This window comes from Nannospalax galili, unplaced genomic scaffold (genome assembly GCF_000622305.1).
Source record: "Nannospalax galili isolate Female #2095 unplaced genomic scaffold, S.galili_v1.0 scaffold1082, whole genome shotgun sequence".
Classification (NCBI taxonomy): domain Eukaryota; kingdom Metazoa; phylum Chordata; class Mammalia; order Rodentia; family Spalacidae; genus Nannospalax; species Nannospalax galili.
Genome location: NW_008348580.1, coordinates 872,913 through 883,705, shown reverse-complemented (window position 1 = coordinate 883,705; position 10,793 = coordinate 872,913). Strand labels below are relative to the sequence as shown.

General features: G+C 39.8%; 1 protein-coding gene across 4 annotated transcripts in view; it reads right to left on the bottom strand.

The window, feature by feature from the left end:
* Nucleotides 1-10,793, bottom strand: part of Mllt3 (MLLT3 super elongation complex subunit) — a 357,726-nt gene that overhangs the window by 101,176 nt on the left and 245,757 nt on the right. The gene's annotated exons all lie outside the window — the stretch shown is intronic.

Genomic DNA, 10,793 nt, shown 5'->3' with positions numbered 1-10,793 from the left:
ATAGAATGATATATTAGGATCACAGAAAAGGATATTTCAGCATTTAGATTCAATATAATTTAATATATATATATATACATAAGATATACAATAAAAAAATGCTACACCTCAGGTAAACAGCTAATTACAACATTACGATGGTATTGCTGAAAACATCAACAAACTGAACAATGGAGCAAAACTGTACCTGATCCCTCAAGACTTAAAAATACATGAAAATCTGGTGTCTGATAGGAGAATCATTGGGAAAAGCATAGACAACTCAATAAAATGTGCTGGAACTGTTTTTTTATACAGAAAAAAAATTTGAACAGGCCCTTACCTATACTAACTATGAACTCAATCCCAGATGTCTAAAAATATTTCAATGTTAGACAAAACTTCTAAAATATGTCAGGAGAACATTAAAAAAAAAAAAAAACCTAGGTAAACATCTATATGACCTTCAATTGCAGGAAAGCATATAAAATGAGACATTAAAAATAAATCATTGAAATATTTGATCAGGGACTGGAGAGAGAGTTCAGTGGTTAAAACAGCTTATTGCTCATCCAGAGAACCTGTGTTCGGTTCTCAGCAGCATTGTCGGGTATCACACAATGGTCTGTAATCCAGCTCCCAGGGGTCCAACACCCTCTTCTGGCCTCTATGGGGACTTGCAATTCATGCAGCATTTGGCATTCATGTACACATACATATACACATAAATAAAACTTAATTTTAAAAATATGATCACATTAAAACTAAGAATTTCCACCTATGAAAAGATATCACAAAATTAAAAAGCCACTGGGGAAATTAGGAAAATATATCAATAGTAAGTACAACCAATTAGCTTCAGAATAAAGAAAGATTTCTAATAAACAGGAAAATGAACATAATAAATATATATGCAGAGAAAAAGAAACATGATTTTTAAAAAATTATTTATTTAATAACCACATGATTAGAAGAAGCATTTCATTACAGCATTAACATATTCAATAACAATTTCCAGAGCAAAGATGCATCTCTTTCAAAAGTGGCTGTAAATTTTTAGGTTCACAGTTGACTTAATACAGTTATACAGTATTGAACTCAGTATAAACCCTATAAGACATAAAATTGAATGAGGTTTTAACCTTTAAAAAAAGATCTCCATTTTATTTTAAAGTATACCGAGGAACACGATTTTTTTTTAAATATGCTCACTCTCATTACTAATCGCTGAAATGTAAGAATTTACTAAGCATGCATCTATAAACAAGTCTGTTAAAGAATATGGGGCTCTAAATTATTCTATAAAATAACAAAGCTAAATACGCAAATGTCCTATGACCCACCAAGTTCATTCACAAGTTTATAAAACAAAGCCAGTGTAACTCTGAAAGTGGTCAGCAGACCACACCATGGAAATTACTTAGGCATTATTAGAAATTCTGAGTTTTAGATCTATCTCAGATTTATTAAGAAAGAACCACTCTGGTAGGACCCAGAAATCCTCAAATTGTATCAACTGTAACATATCTTTATAAGAACAAATCTTAATACCTGAGAGTCTAATAAGAGAAATTCACACTCACTGTATACTTATTTATTAGAGTCTATGAGCAAAGTCCACACATTATCTCATTTAATCTTCTTAAGCAGCCTGTTAAGTAATTACTACGTGATGAATGAACACATATTTCAAGAATAAATACTAGAAGATAAAGAGCTCAGTTTTACATCACGTATTGTAATTCTACAACAAGAGCTAAATGAAATATAGATGTTTGATAGTAAGGAGTTCTTGGTGACTTTACCTTTTCTACAGTCTATTTTGTATTTCAAAAGTATAATGGAGGGAGCCAGAAAGATGGCTCAGTGGCTAAGAGAAATTGATGCTCTTGGAGAAGACCCGAGTTTGGTTCTCAGCCACCGTTTTGGGCCTCTCACAACTGCAGGAACTCTAATTCCAGGGAATCTGACATCCTCTTCCAGCCTCCATGGGCACTACACTTATTTGCAAAAGCCTACAGTTAAGATATATACATGTACACATAATTGAGAAAAAAAAAAACACCTTTAAAAAAGTGTAGGGGCTGGAGAGATGGCTCAGCAGTTAAGACACTGACTGCTCTTCAGAGGACCCGGGTTTGATTCCCAGCGGATGTGGATACATGTGGATACATGGTAGCTAACAACCATTCATAAATCCAGTTCTAGGGGATTTGATGCCTTTTTCTGACCTCCATGGACATTGCACGATACAGGTGCACTTACATACATGCAGGCAAAACACTCCAACACATAAAATAAAAATAATAAATAAAAACTTAAAAAATGTAACAGCCAGGTAGTTGCTTATATCTATAAGACTAGCACTTGGGAGGACAAGCCAGGAAGATTGCTGTGAGTTTGATGCCAGCCTAGGCTAAATGGGAGTTCTAAACTAGTCTGGAATACACTGTGAGATCATGTGTCAAAACACACACACACACACACACACACACACACACACACACACACACAGAGCATAATAACAGTATTTCCTCTGGAACTATCTTTGGTCAAAGATTAGAAATAGCTTACAAAGTGGACTTAGCTAATAGAACATTTTTATGTGACTAGGACTTCCATTTTGCTCTTTAAAGTAGTTAGTGCTGTATAGTGTAACACATTCTGCAGTGTGCAAGGCAAGCAGAGCTCTCCTAATTCAAGAAAAAAAAATTCATTACCTAGAGGAATAAAATTCAGGCTGGGAGTAGTGGCATATGCCTTTAATCTCAGCACTCCAGAGGCAGAGGCAGGCAGATCTCTATAAGCTTTGGTCTACAAAGCAAGTTCCCAAGACAGTTAGAGCTACATAATGAAACCCTATCTGTAAAAAAAAGGGAGGAAAAAAAAAAAAAAAGGAAAGGAAAAAAAGTAGAAAAAAATTCTGTGATACATTTAGTCTATGCACTCTAGTAAAAATGTAATTTCAGGCTTGATTGGTACAGTGCTTGTCATGCATGAGGATCTGAGTTCAGATTCCCCAGAACCCACATAAAAAAGTCATGTGTGGTAGTGCATGCCTGAAATCCCAGCAATTAGAGGTAGAGACGGGTGGATTCCCAGGGCTTGCTGGCCAGCTAGTCTAGTCAGATAGGAAACCTCCAGGTTCAACGAGTACCAAAAGACTCTGTAGTAGAGATACCTAACACTGAATACATGTGCACAGATATGAATATGTAAAAACTCACACAAATACACACATATATGCATGCACACACACACATAAAAAGCCCTATAATTTCAAAACTGCAAAGTACTATTATATAGGGCCTTGGTTCAATGAATAGCATTATAACATACAGTGCAAAATTTACCTAGTATATCTGTTTAGCAAAAAGCCAGTATACTAAACTAATCAAAATATGTCAAAAGGATATAGAAATTAGATTGAAGGGCCTACACAAATAAAGGCAATCTAAATATGAAAATAATTATTATAACAGATTATAACCCATTGAAAAGATACCTACCAATGAGTCTGTCATGGGATAATAAAAATAATGCTCAACACAGAAGCTTCCTCATGCAACAGATGGTGATTACCCAGAAAGCCACAACTGGCAGAGAATAAGAGACTGCAGAGTGCTTATCCCTGAACAAGACACCTACACCAAACCTCTACCACCCAAGGCTCAGGGACCACTGTGGAACAGGAGATTGAAAGACTGAAAGAAGCAGAGGTGGTGGATGACCACAAGGAAACTGAGTTTTCCACACAGCTAGAAAGTTCCTCATGGGAATTTTTAGCAATGGTAACAGCATGCAGAAGACCCATACCACCTCAAGTCAGGAAAAATATCAGTATAGAAGCAGGAAACTGGGTAAAAAGCCCCAACTTCAGCTGAGGAACTACTGGTAACTGATAACTGCTGGGAGAGGGAAAGTTGATTTTCTTTAAGGGCATGATAGCTTAACCAGGCTCAAGGGGATGGGTGCACTCCAAAGGACATTTGAGGACAAAAACTTGATTCTATAGGCCTTAATATACATGACAGAGTGCATGAATTCCGGTGGGGTAGGGACTATAAGAGGGGTGCAGACAGGGGAGGTAGTCTAAATATGATCAAAATATGTTGTATGAAATTCACAAAAATTCAATTTAAAAAATCAAAAAGAAAAGAATAAATTCAAGTTTGAGGAGTAGTGGAATGCTTATATTTTCTCAAAGTGCTTACCAATAAAATAAATTACAAGGACAAAAGAAAAGAATGTAATGGAGATGCCTGACAAAAGCAGATGAACCAAGCACCTGCAGTTAACATAGCGCCAATGGCACAACAAAAATCATAATCGCACGATGTAGTGCAAGAGAAGGGTATATCGCCAGTTCATGATGCTCCCACTAAAGACATATAATCTGAATCTGGTTGTTCTAGTTTGTTTCTCCACTACTGTGACAAAACACTCTGACCAATACCAACTTGGGGAGGACAGAATTTATTTAGCTCACAGCTCCCAGGTCACAGCTCATCACTGAGGGAGCCCCATGTAGGAACTCAGAGCAGGAACCTGGAGGCAGGAGCTGGAGCACAGGCCCTGGAAGAATGCTGATTACTGGCTTGCTCCCCAACCCATGCTCAACCTGCTTTCTTATACAATACAAAACAACCTGCCTTGGGTGGCACCACCCATGGTGGACTGGGCCCTCCCACATCACTCAAAAATCAAGAAAATAGATTTTTTTTTTCCTCTCATCCACCACCACCTGTCCCCTGCCAGCCTCTCTCACAGGTGGCTCCAACTCCTTCACCTCAAGTCCCAGGACTAGCTTCCCAAACCTGATTAACTAAACACCCTACCATAGATCCTTAAGTCCCCATGCAGGCAGCCCCCTCACCACCAAATTCCCAGCCTCCAGACAGGCGGACAGACCTGCTCACCAGGACTCTGGTAAGTCAGAACAAGCTCACTGCCTCCCTACCCCATTTCTCTCATCCACCCTGTCCCCTACTGGCCTCTCTCATAGGCTGGCTCCAATTGTTTCACCTCAAGTACCAGGACTAGCTTCCCAAACCTGATTAACTAAACACCCTACCATAGATCCTTAAGTCCTTACCCCAGAGGTCCCCTCAACACCAAATTCCCAGCCTCTGGATCAGGCAAGCAGACCAGTCTGACCCAGAAGGAACTTGAAATACCCACCAATTTGTCTTCCACACCTAAACAAAAAGTAACTAAGCTATATAAACAATATTAACAGAACCAAAATTAAGTTAAACAAAAGAAGAGTAGATGTTCCTGTTGAACACATAGCCAACAAAGAACATCCATGTGCCCAGATGGCAACACAAAAATACAAACAACATGAAAAACCAGGAAAATACGTCACAAACAAAACCCATGAGTCCTATAGAAGTGCACAGCATTGAGAACCACCCTGTAGAACTCCAGGACATAGAATTTAAAAGAACAATCATAAAAACATGACCAAAGAACTACAAGAAAACACAAAGAACTCAAAGAGGAAAGGCATAAACTTTTGATGGAAGCCCCAAAATATACAAATATGCAGATTAATGAAATATCAAAAACAATTCATAACATGAAAAGCGAATTCACTAAAGAGATAGAAATAGTGAAGAAAATCCAAATGGAAATGAAGACAGGACTAAAAAACTCAACAAACAGGAGAAAGTCTCACAAGCAGAATGAATAAGAGGAAGATCTGGACTTCTTAAGCAAAATTCAAAAAAACACAGGAATGGAATAGTCAGGAAATGTGGGACAACATGAAAGGACCAAATCTACGTATTATAGGCATACTGGAAGGAGAAGAAACTCAAACCAATGGCATTGAACAGATCTTCAATAGGATTATAGAAGAAAACTTTCCTAATTTCAGATATACCTATAAAGATTCAAGAAGCACAGAGAACACCATTAAGACATGATCAGAACAGAAACTCCCCAGGGCACATCATAGTAAAAACATTAAATGTACAGAACAAAGAGAGTACTGAAAGCTACTAGAGAAAAACAAGTTACACATAAAGGAAAACCCATCAGAATTACAGCTGACTTTTCAATGCAAACTACGAAAGCCAGAAGAGCCTGGAACAACGTATGGATACCAGTCCTAAACAACCATGGATGCCAACCCCAAATACTTTATCCAGCAAAACTATCTAACAAGGTCAAAGGGGAACAGGAAATTTGCCACAATACAAATAGGATGAAAGAATTCATGTCTTCCAACAGGGAATACTTGAAGCAATACAAAGGACTGAAAAAAGGACTGAGTGTGTCCAAGAGGCCACAGAAGGAAAATAAAGGCATGACAACAGAAACATAAAATAGGGTCACAAACACAAAGAAATTAAAAGGAGAGTATACAATACACAACACTAACCATCAATGGCCTCAACTCCCCTATCAAAAGACATAGGCTGGTGCAATGGATCAAGAAAGAAAACCCATCTTTTTGCTGTCTTCAACAAATTCATCTAATCTTCAAGGATAGACACTATCTTAAGGTGAAAGGATGGAAAAAATATTCCAAGTAAATGGCCCTAAGAAAAACACAGGGGTCACAATTTTAATATCTGACAAAATAGACTTCAAATTAAAACTCATCAGAAGAGATAAGGCAGGTTACTTTATTCTAATCAAAGGAATAAATGACCAAGAAGATATTAAAATCAAAAGCATATATGCACCAAACTCTGGAGCACCCAATATCATAAAATCAGTAGTCCAGGACTATGAAACAGAGATTGACACCAACTCAGTGATAGTGGGCAACTTTAATAACCCACTGTCTTCAATAGACAGGTCAACTGGACAAGAATAAACAGACATCTGAAATGAAATACTACATGAAATAAATGGACCTAAGAGATATACACAGAATATTCCACCAACCACCAAAGAATACACTTTGTACTCAGCAGCTCATGCAACTTATTCTAAAATTGGCCACATTCTGGGGCACAAAACAAATCTCAACAAATACAAAAAAACTGAAATAATTCCGTGCCTTCTATCACACCACAGTGCAATAGAGCTTATAATCAACAGCAAAAGAAGTTCTAGTAAATACATGAACTCACGAAGATTAAACAACATGCTCCTGAATCATGAATGGGTCAAAGAAGAAATTAAGAAAGAAATAAAAGTATTCATGGACCAAAATGAAAATGAGAACACAACACAACAAACACCTTAAAAATAAGTCCTAAGAGGGAAGTTTATACCCTTTATACTTTAAAAAATCACAAAGAGCACATGTAAACGACTTGACAGTACAACTCAAGACACTGGAAAGGCAAGAAGAAACCAACCTCAAACCAAATACATGAGAAGAAATAACAGAACTAAGAGTAGAAATCAATAAAATAGGAAAAAAGAAGACAATAAAACAACAAAAATCAATGCATCTTTGAAAGGTTAAACAAGACAGACAGACCCTTACCACAGTTAACCAAAAGAAAGAAAGAGCAAATCCAAATCAACAAAATCAGAGATGAAAGGGGAAAAATCACAACAGACACCAAAAGAATTGAAAACATTGTAAGAGAATACTTTAAAAATCTATACACTATTAAATTTGAAGCCCCAAAAGAAATAGATAGCCAGGCATGGTAGCGCACACCTTTAATCCCAGCACTCGGGAGGCAGAGGCAGGGGGATCTCTGTGAGTTCAAGGCCAGCCTGGTCTACATAGTGAGTTCCAGGACAGCTGGGGCTACAGGGAGACTCTGTCTCAAAAAAGATCAAAAAAGAAAAAAAAAATGGATGAGTTTCTAAAGTCATGTTCACTACCAAAGTTAATACAAGAGGAGATCAACAGCCTAAACAGAACCATAACGAATAAGGTAATTGAAACAGTAATACAAAACCTCCCGACTAAAACAAGCCCAGGTCCAGATGGATTCACAGCAGAATTCTACCAGACATTCAAAGAAAATCTACAACCAATACTGCTCAAATTATTCAAAAAGAAAGAAACAGAGGGAGAACTCCAAAACTCCTTCTATGAAGCCAGTATCACGCTAATACCAAAACCAGGAAAAGATACAACCAAAAAAGAAAATTATAGACCCATATCCTTAATGAACATAGATGCAAAGATACTCACCAAAATACTTGCAAACCACACACAGACAGACATCAAAAAAATCATCCACCACAATCAAGTTGGCTTTATTCCAGAGATGCAGGGATGGTTCAACATATATCAGTCAATAAATGTAATAAAACATATAGATGGACTTAAAGAAAAAAATCGCATGGTCATCTCAATAGATGTAGAAAAGGCATTTAACAAAATCCAACATGCATTCCTGTTAAAAGTCCTAGAAGGAATTGGTCTAGAGGGAACATACCTCAACATAATTAAAGCTATATACAACAAACCCATAGCCAACATCATCCTAAATGGAGAAAAACCGGAAGCATTCCAATTAAAATCAGAACTGGACAGGGCTGTCCACTATCGCCACTCCTTTTAAATATAGTGCTTGAAACTCTAGTAAGAGCAATAACACAAGAGAAGGAAATTAGGGTAACATTTAGGAAAAAATAGGTCACATTATCCCTATTTGCAGATGATAAGATATACATAAGATATGCCAAAAATTCCACTAGAAAACTGTTAGAATTGATTAATACTTTCAGTAGAGTGAGAGGAAACAAAATCCCAATCAAAATGCCCACAACATTCTTCAAAGAGCTTGACAAAATAATCATAAAATTCATATGGAATCACAAAAGACTCTGGATAGCCAAAATAATCTTGGGCAAAAAGAACAATGCTGGTGGGGAATCACCATACCAGATCTCAGATTATACTACAGAACTATAGTCATAAAAAAAAGCATGGTACCGGCACAAAAACAGACAGGTAGATCAATGGAACACAACAGAAGACATAAACATGAGTTCATATACTTTCAGCCACCTGATATTCGGTGCAAAGAACACACAATGGAGGAAAGATGGCCTCTTCAAGTGGTGCTGGCTAAACTGGATGTCTACCTTCAGAAAAATGAAACTTGACCTTATCGTTTACCTTGCAAAAAAGGCAACTCCAAAAGGATCAAGGACTTCAATATAAAACCTGAAACTTGGGGCACTCCAATCCTCAGGCCTCTTGGGGTAAGTCTATAGCGCAGCTCTCTGCGCCTTGACTCCCCAAGCCACATTCACCCTTCCATCTCCCCCGCTGTTGGCTACACCTAGTGTGGGACCTGCGCCACTCCTAGTCTTGGGGCCCCAGACACCTGGAGAACCAATGCTTCTTTCTGATCCTTCTCACCCAGACCAACTTGGTGCCATTCTTGGGCCCCAGGAGCACCGCTTCTGGTCCTGGCCCCGCCCTCACCTCTCTCTGCATCCCTGGATCTGCACCACCGGCTAACTCTCCTAGCCTGCACCCCTATCCTCGGGCAGCTCTCTGTGTCTCCCCAAGCCACATTCACCCTTCCATCTCCCTCGCTGTTCGCTACTCCTAGTTTGGGACCTGCGCCATCCCTAGTCTTGGGGCCCCAGACACCGGGGAAACCAATACTGCTTCCTGATCCTTCTCACCCAGACCAACTTAATGCCATTCTTGGGCCCCAGGAGCACGGCTTCTGGTCCTGGCCCCACCCTCACCTCTCTCTGCATCCCTGGAACTGCACCACCAGCTAACGCTACTAGCCTGCACTCCAATCCTCAGGCCTCTTGGGGTAAGTCTATAGCGCAGCTCTCTGCGCCTTGACTCCCCAAGCCACATTCACCCTTCCATCTCCGCCGCTGTTCTCTACACCTAGTGTGGGACCTGTGCCACTCCTAGTTTGGTGCCCCAGACACCTGGGGAACCAATACTGCTTTCTGATCCTTTTCACCCAGACCAACTTAGTGCCATTCTTGGGCCCCAGGAGCACCGCTTCTGGTCCTGGCCCCACCCTCACCTCTCTCTGCATCCCTGGACCTGCACCACCGGCTAACTCTCCTAGCCTGCACCCCTATCCTCAGGCCTCTTGGGGTAAGTCTATAGCGCAGCTCTCTGCGCCTTGACTCCCCAAGCCACATTCACCCTTCCATCTCCCTCGCTGTTCACTACTCCTAATTTTGGACCTGCTCCATCCCTAGTCTTGGGGCCCCAGACACCGGGGGAACCAATACCGCTTCATGACCCTTCTCACCCAGACCAACATAGTTAGCCTTTCTGGGGCCCCAGGAGAACCGCTTCTGGAACTGGCCCCGCCCTCACCTCCCTCTACTTCCCTGGTCCTGCAACACCCGCCAGCCTCTTTCTGGGGCTGACAGCCTCTTTCTGGGGCTCCGAGGCTTACTTTTCCGCTCCCTGATCCTTTGCATCCAGTACAACCCAGCTACTCAATCCACTCCCTGGGAAATCTTGGGGCTTCTTCCCACCCCATCTGCCTTTGCATCCCTGTGTGGCGCGGCCACTGAAAGGGTCTCAGGTCAGTCCAACACCCAAGTTCCTGAGGCCAAAATCATTCTTAGAAGATTCCAGACCTAAGGAGAAAGTCTGAAAACTTCTGACCCACATTGGAATTGGGCCAACGCGGAACTCCTGAAAACAAAATCAATCCGACCACGACAATATAAAATCAAAAGAGAGAACCAGAAGCTTAGACGAACCAGCTCTTCATACCCAAAAAGTAAACCACAAAGACACATAAAGTTCAAAAAAAGAAGCAGAACTAAACTTGAAGGCCCGAATATCATACAAGAGTCAGAAACTACAAAAGTAATTCACATGACAAAATCACAGAGAAAAAATAATAACATGAAAAACCAAAATAACATATCCCCACCAAATACCA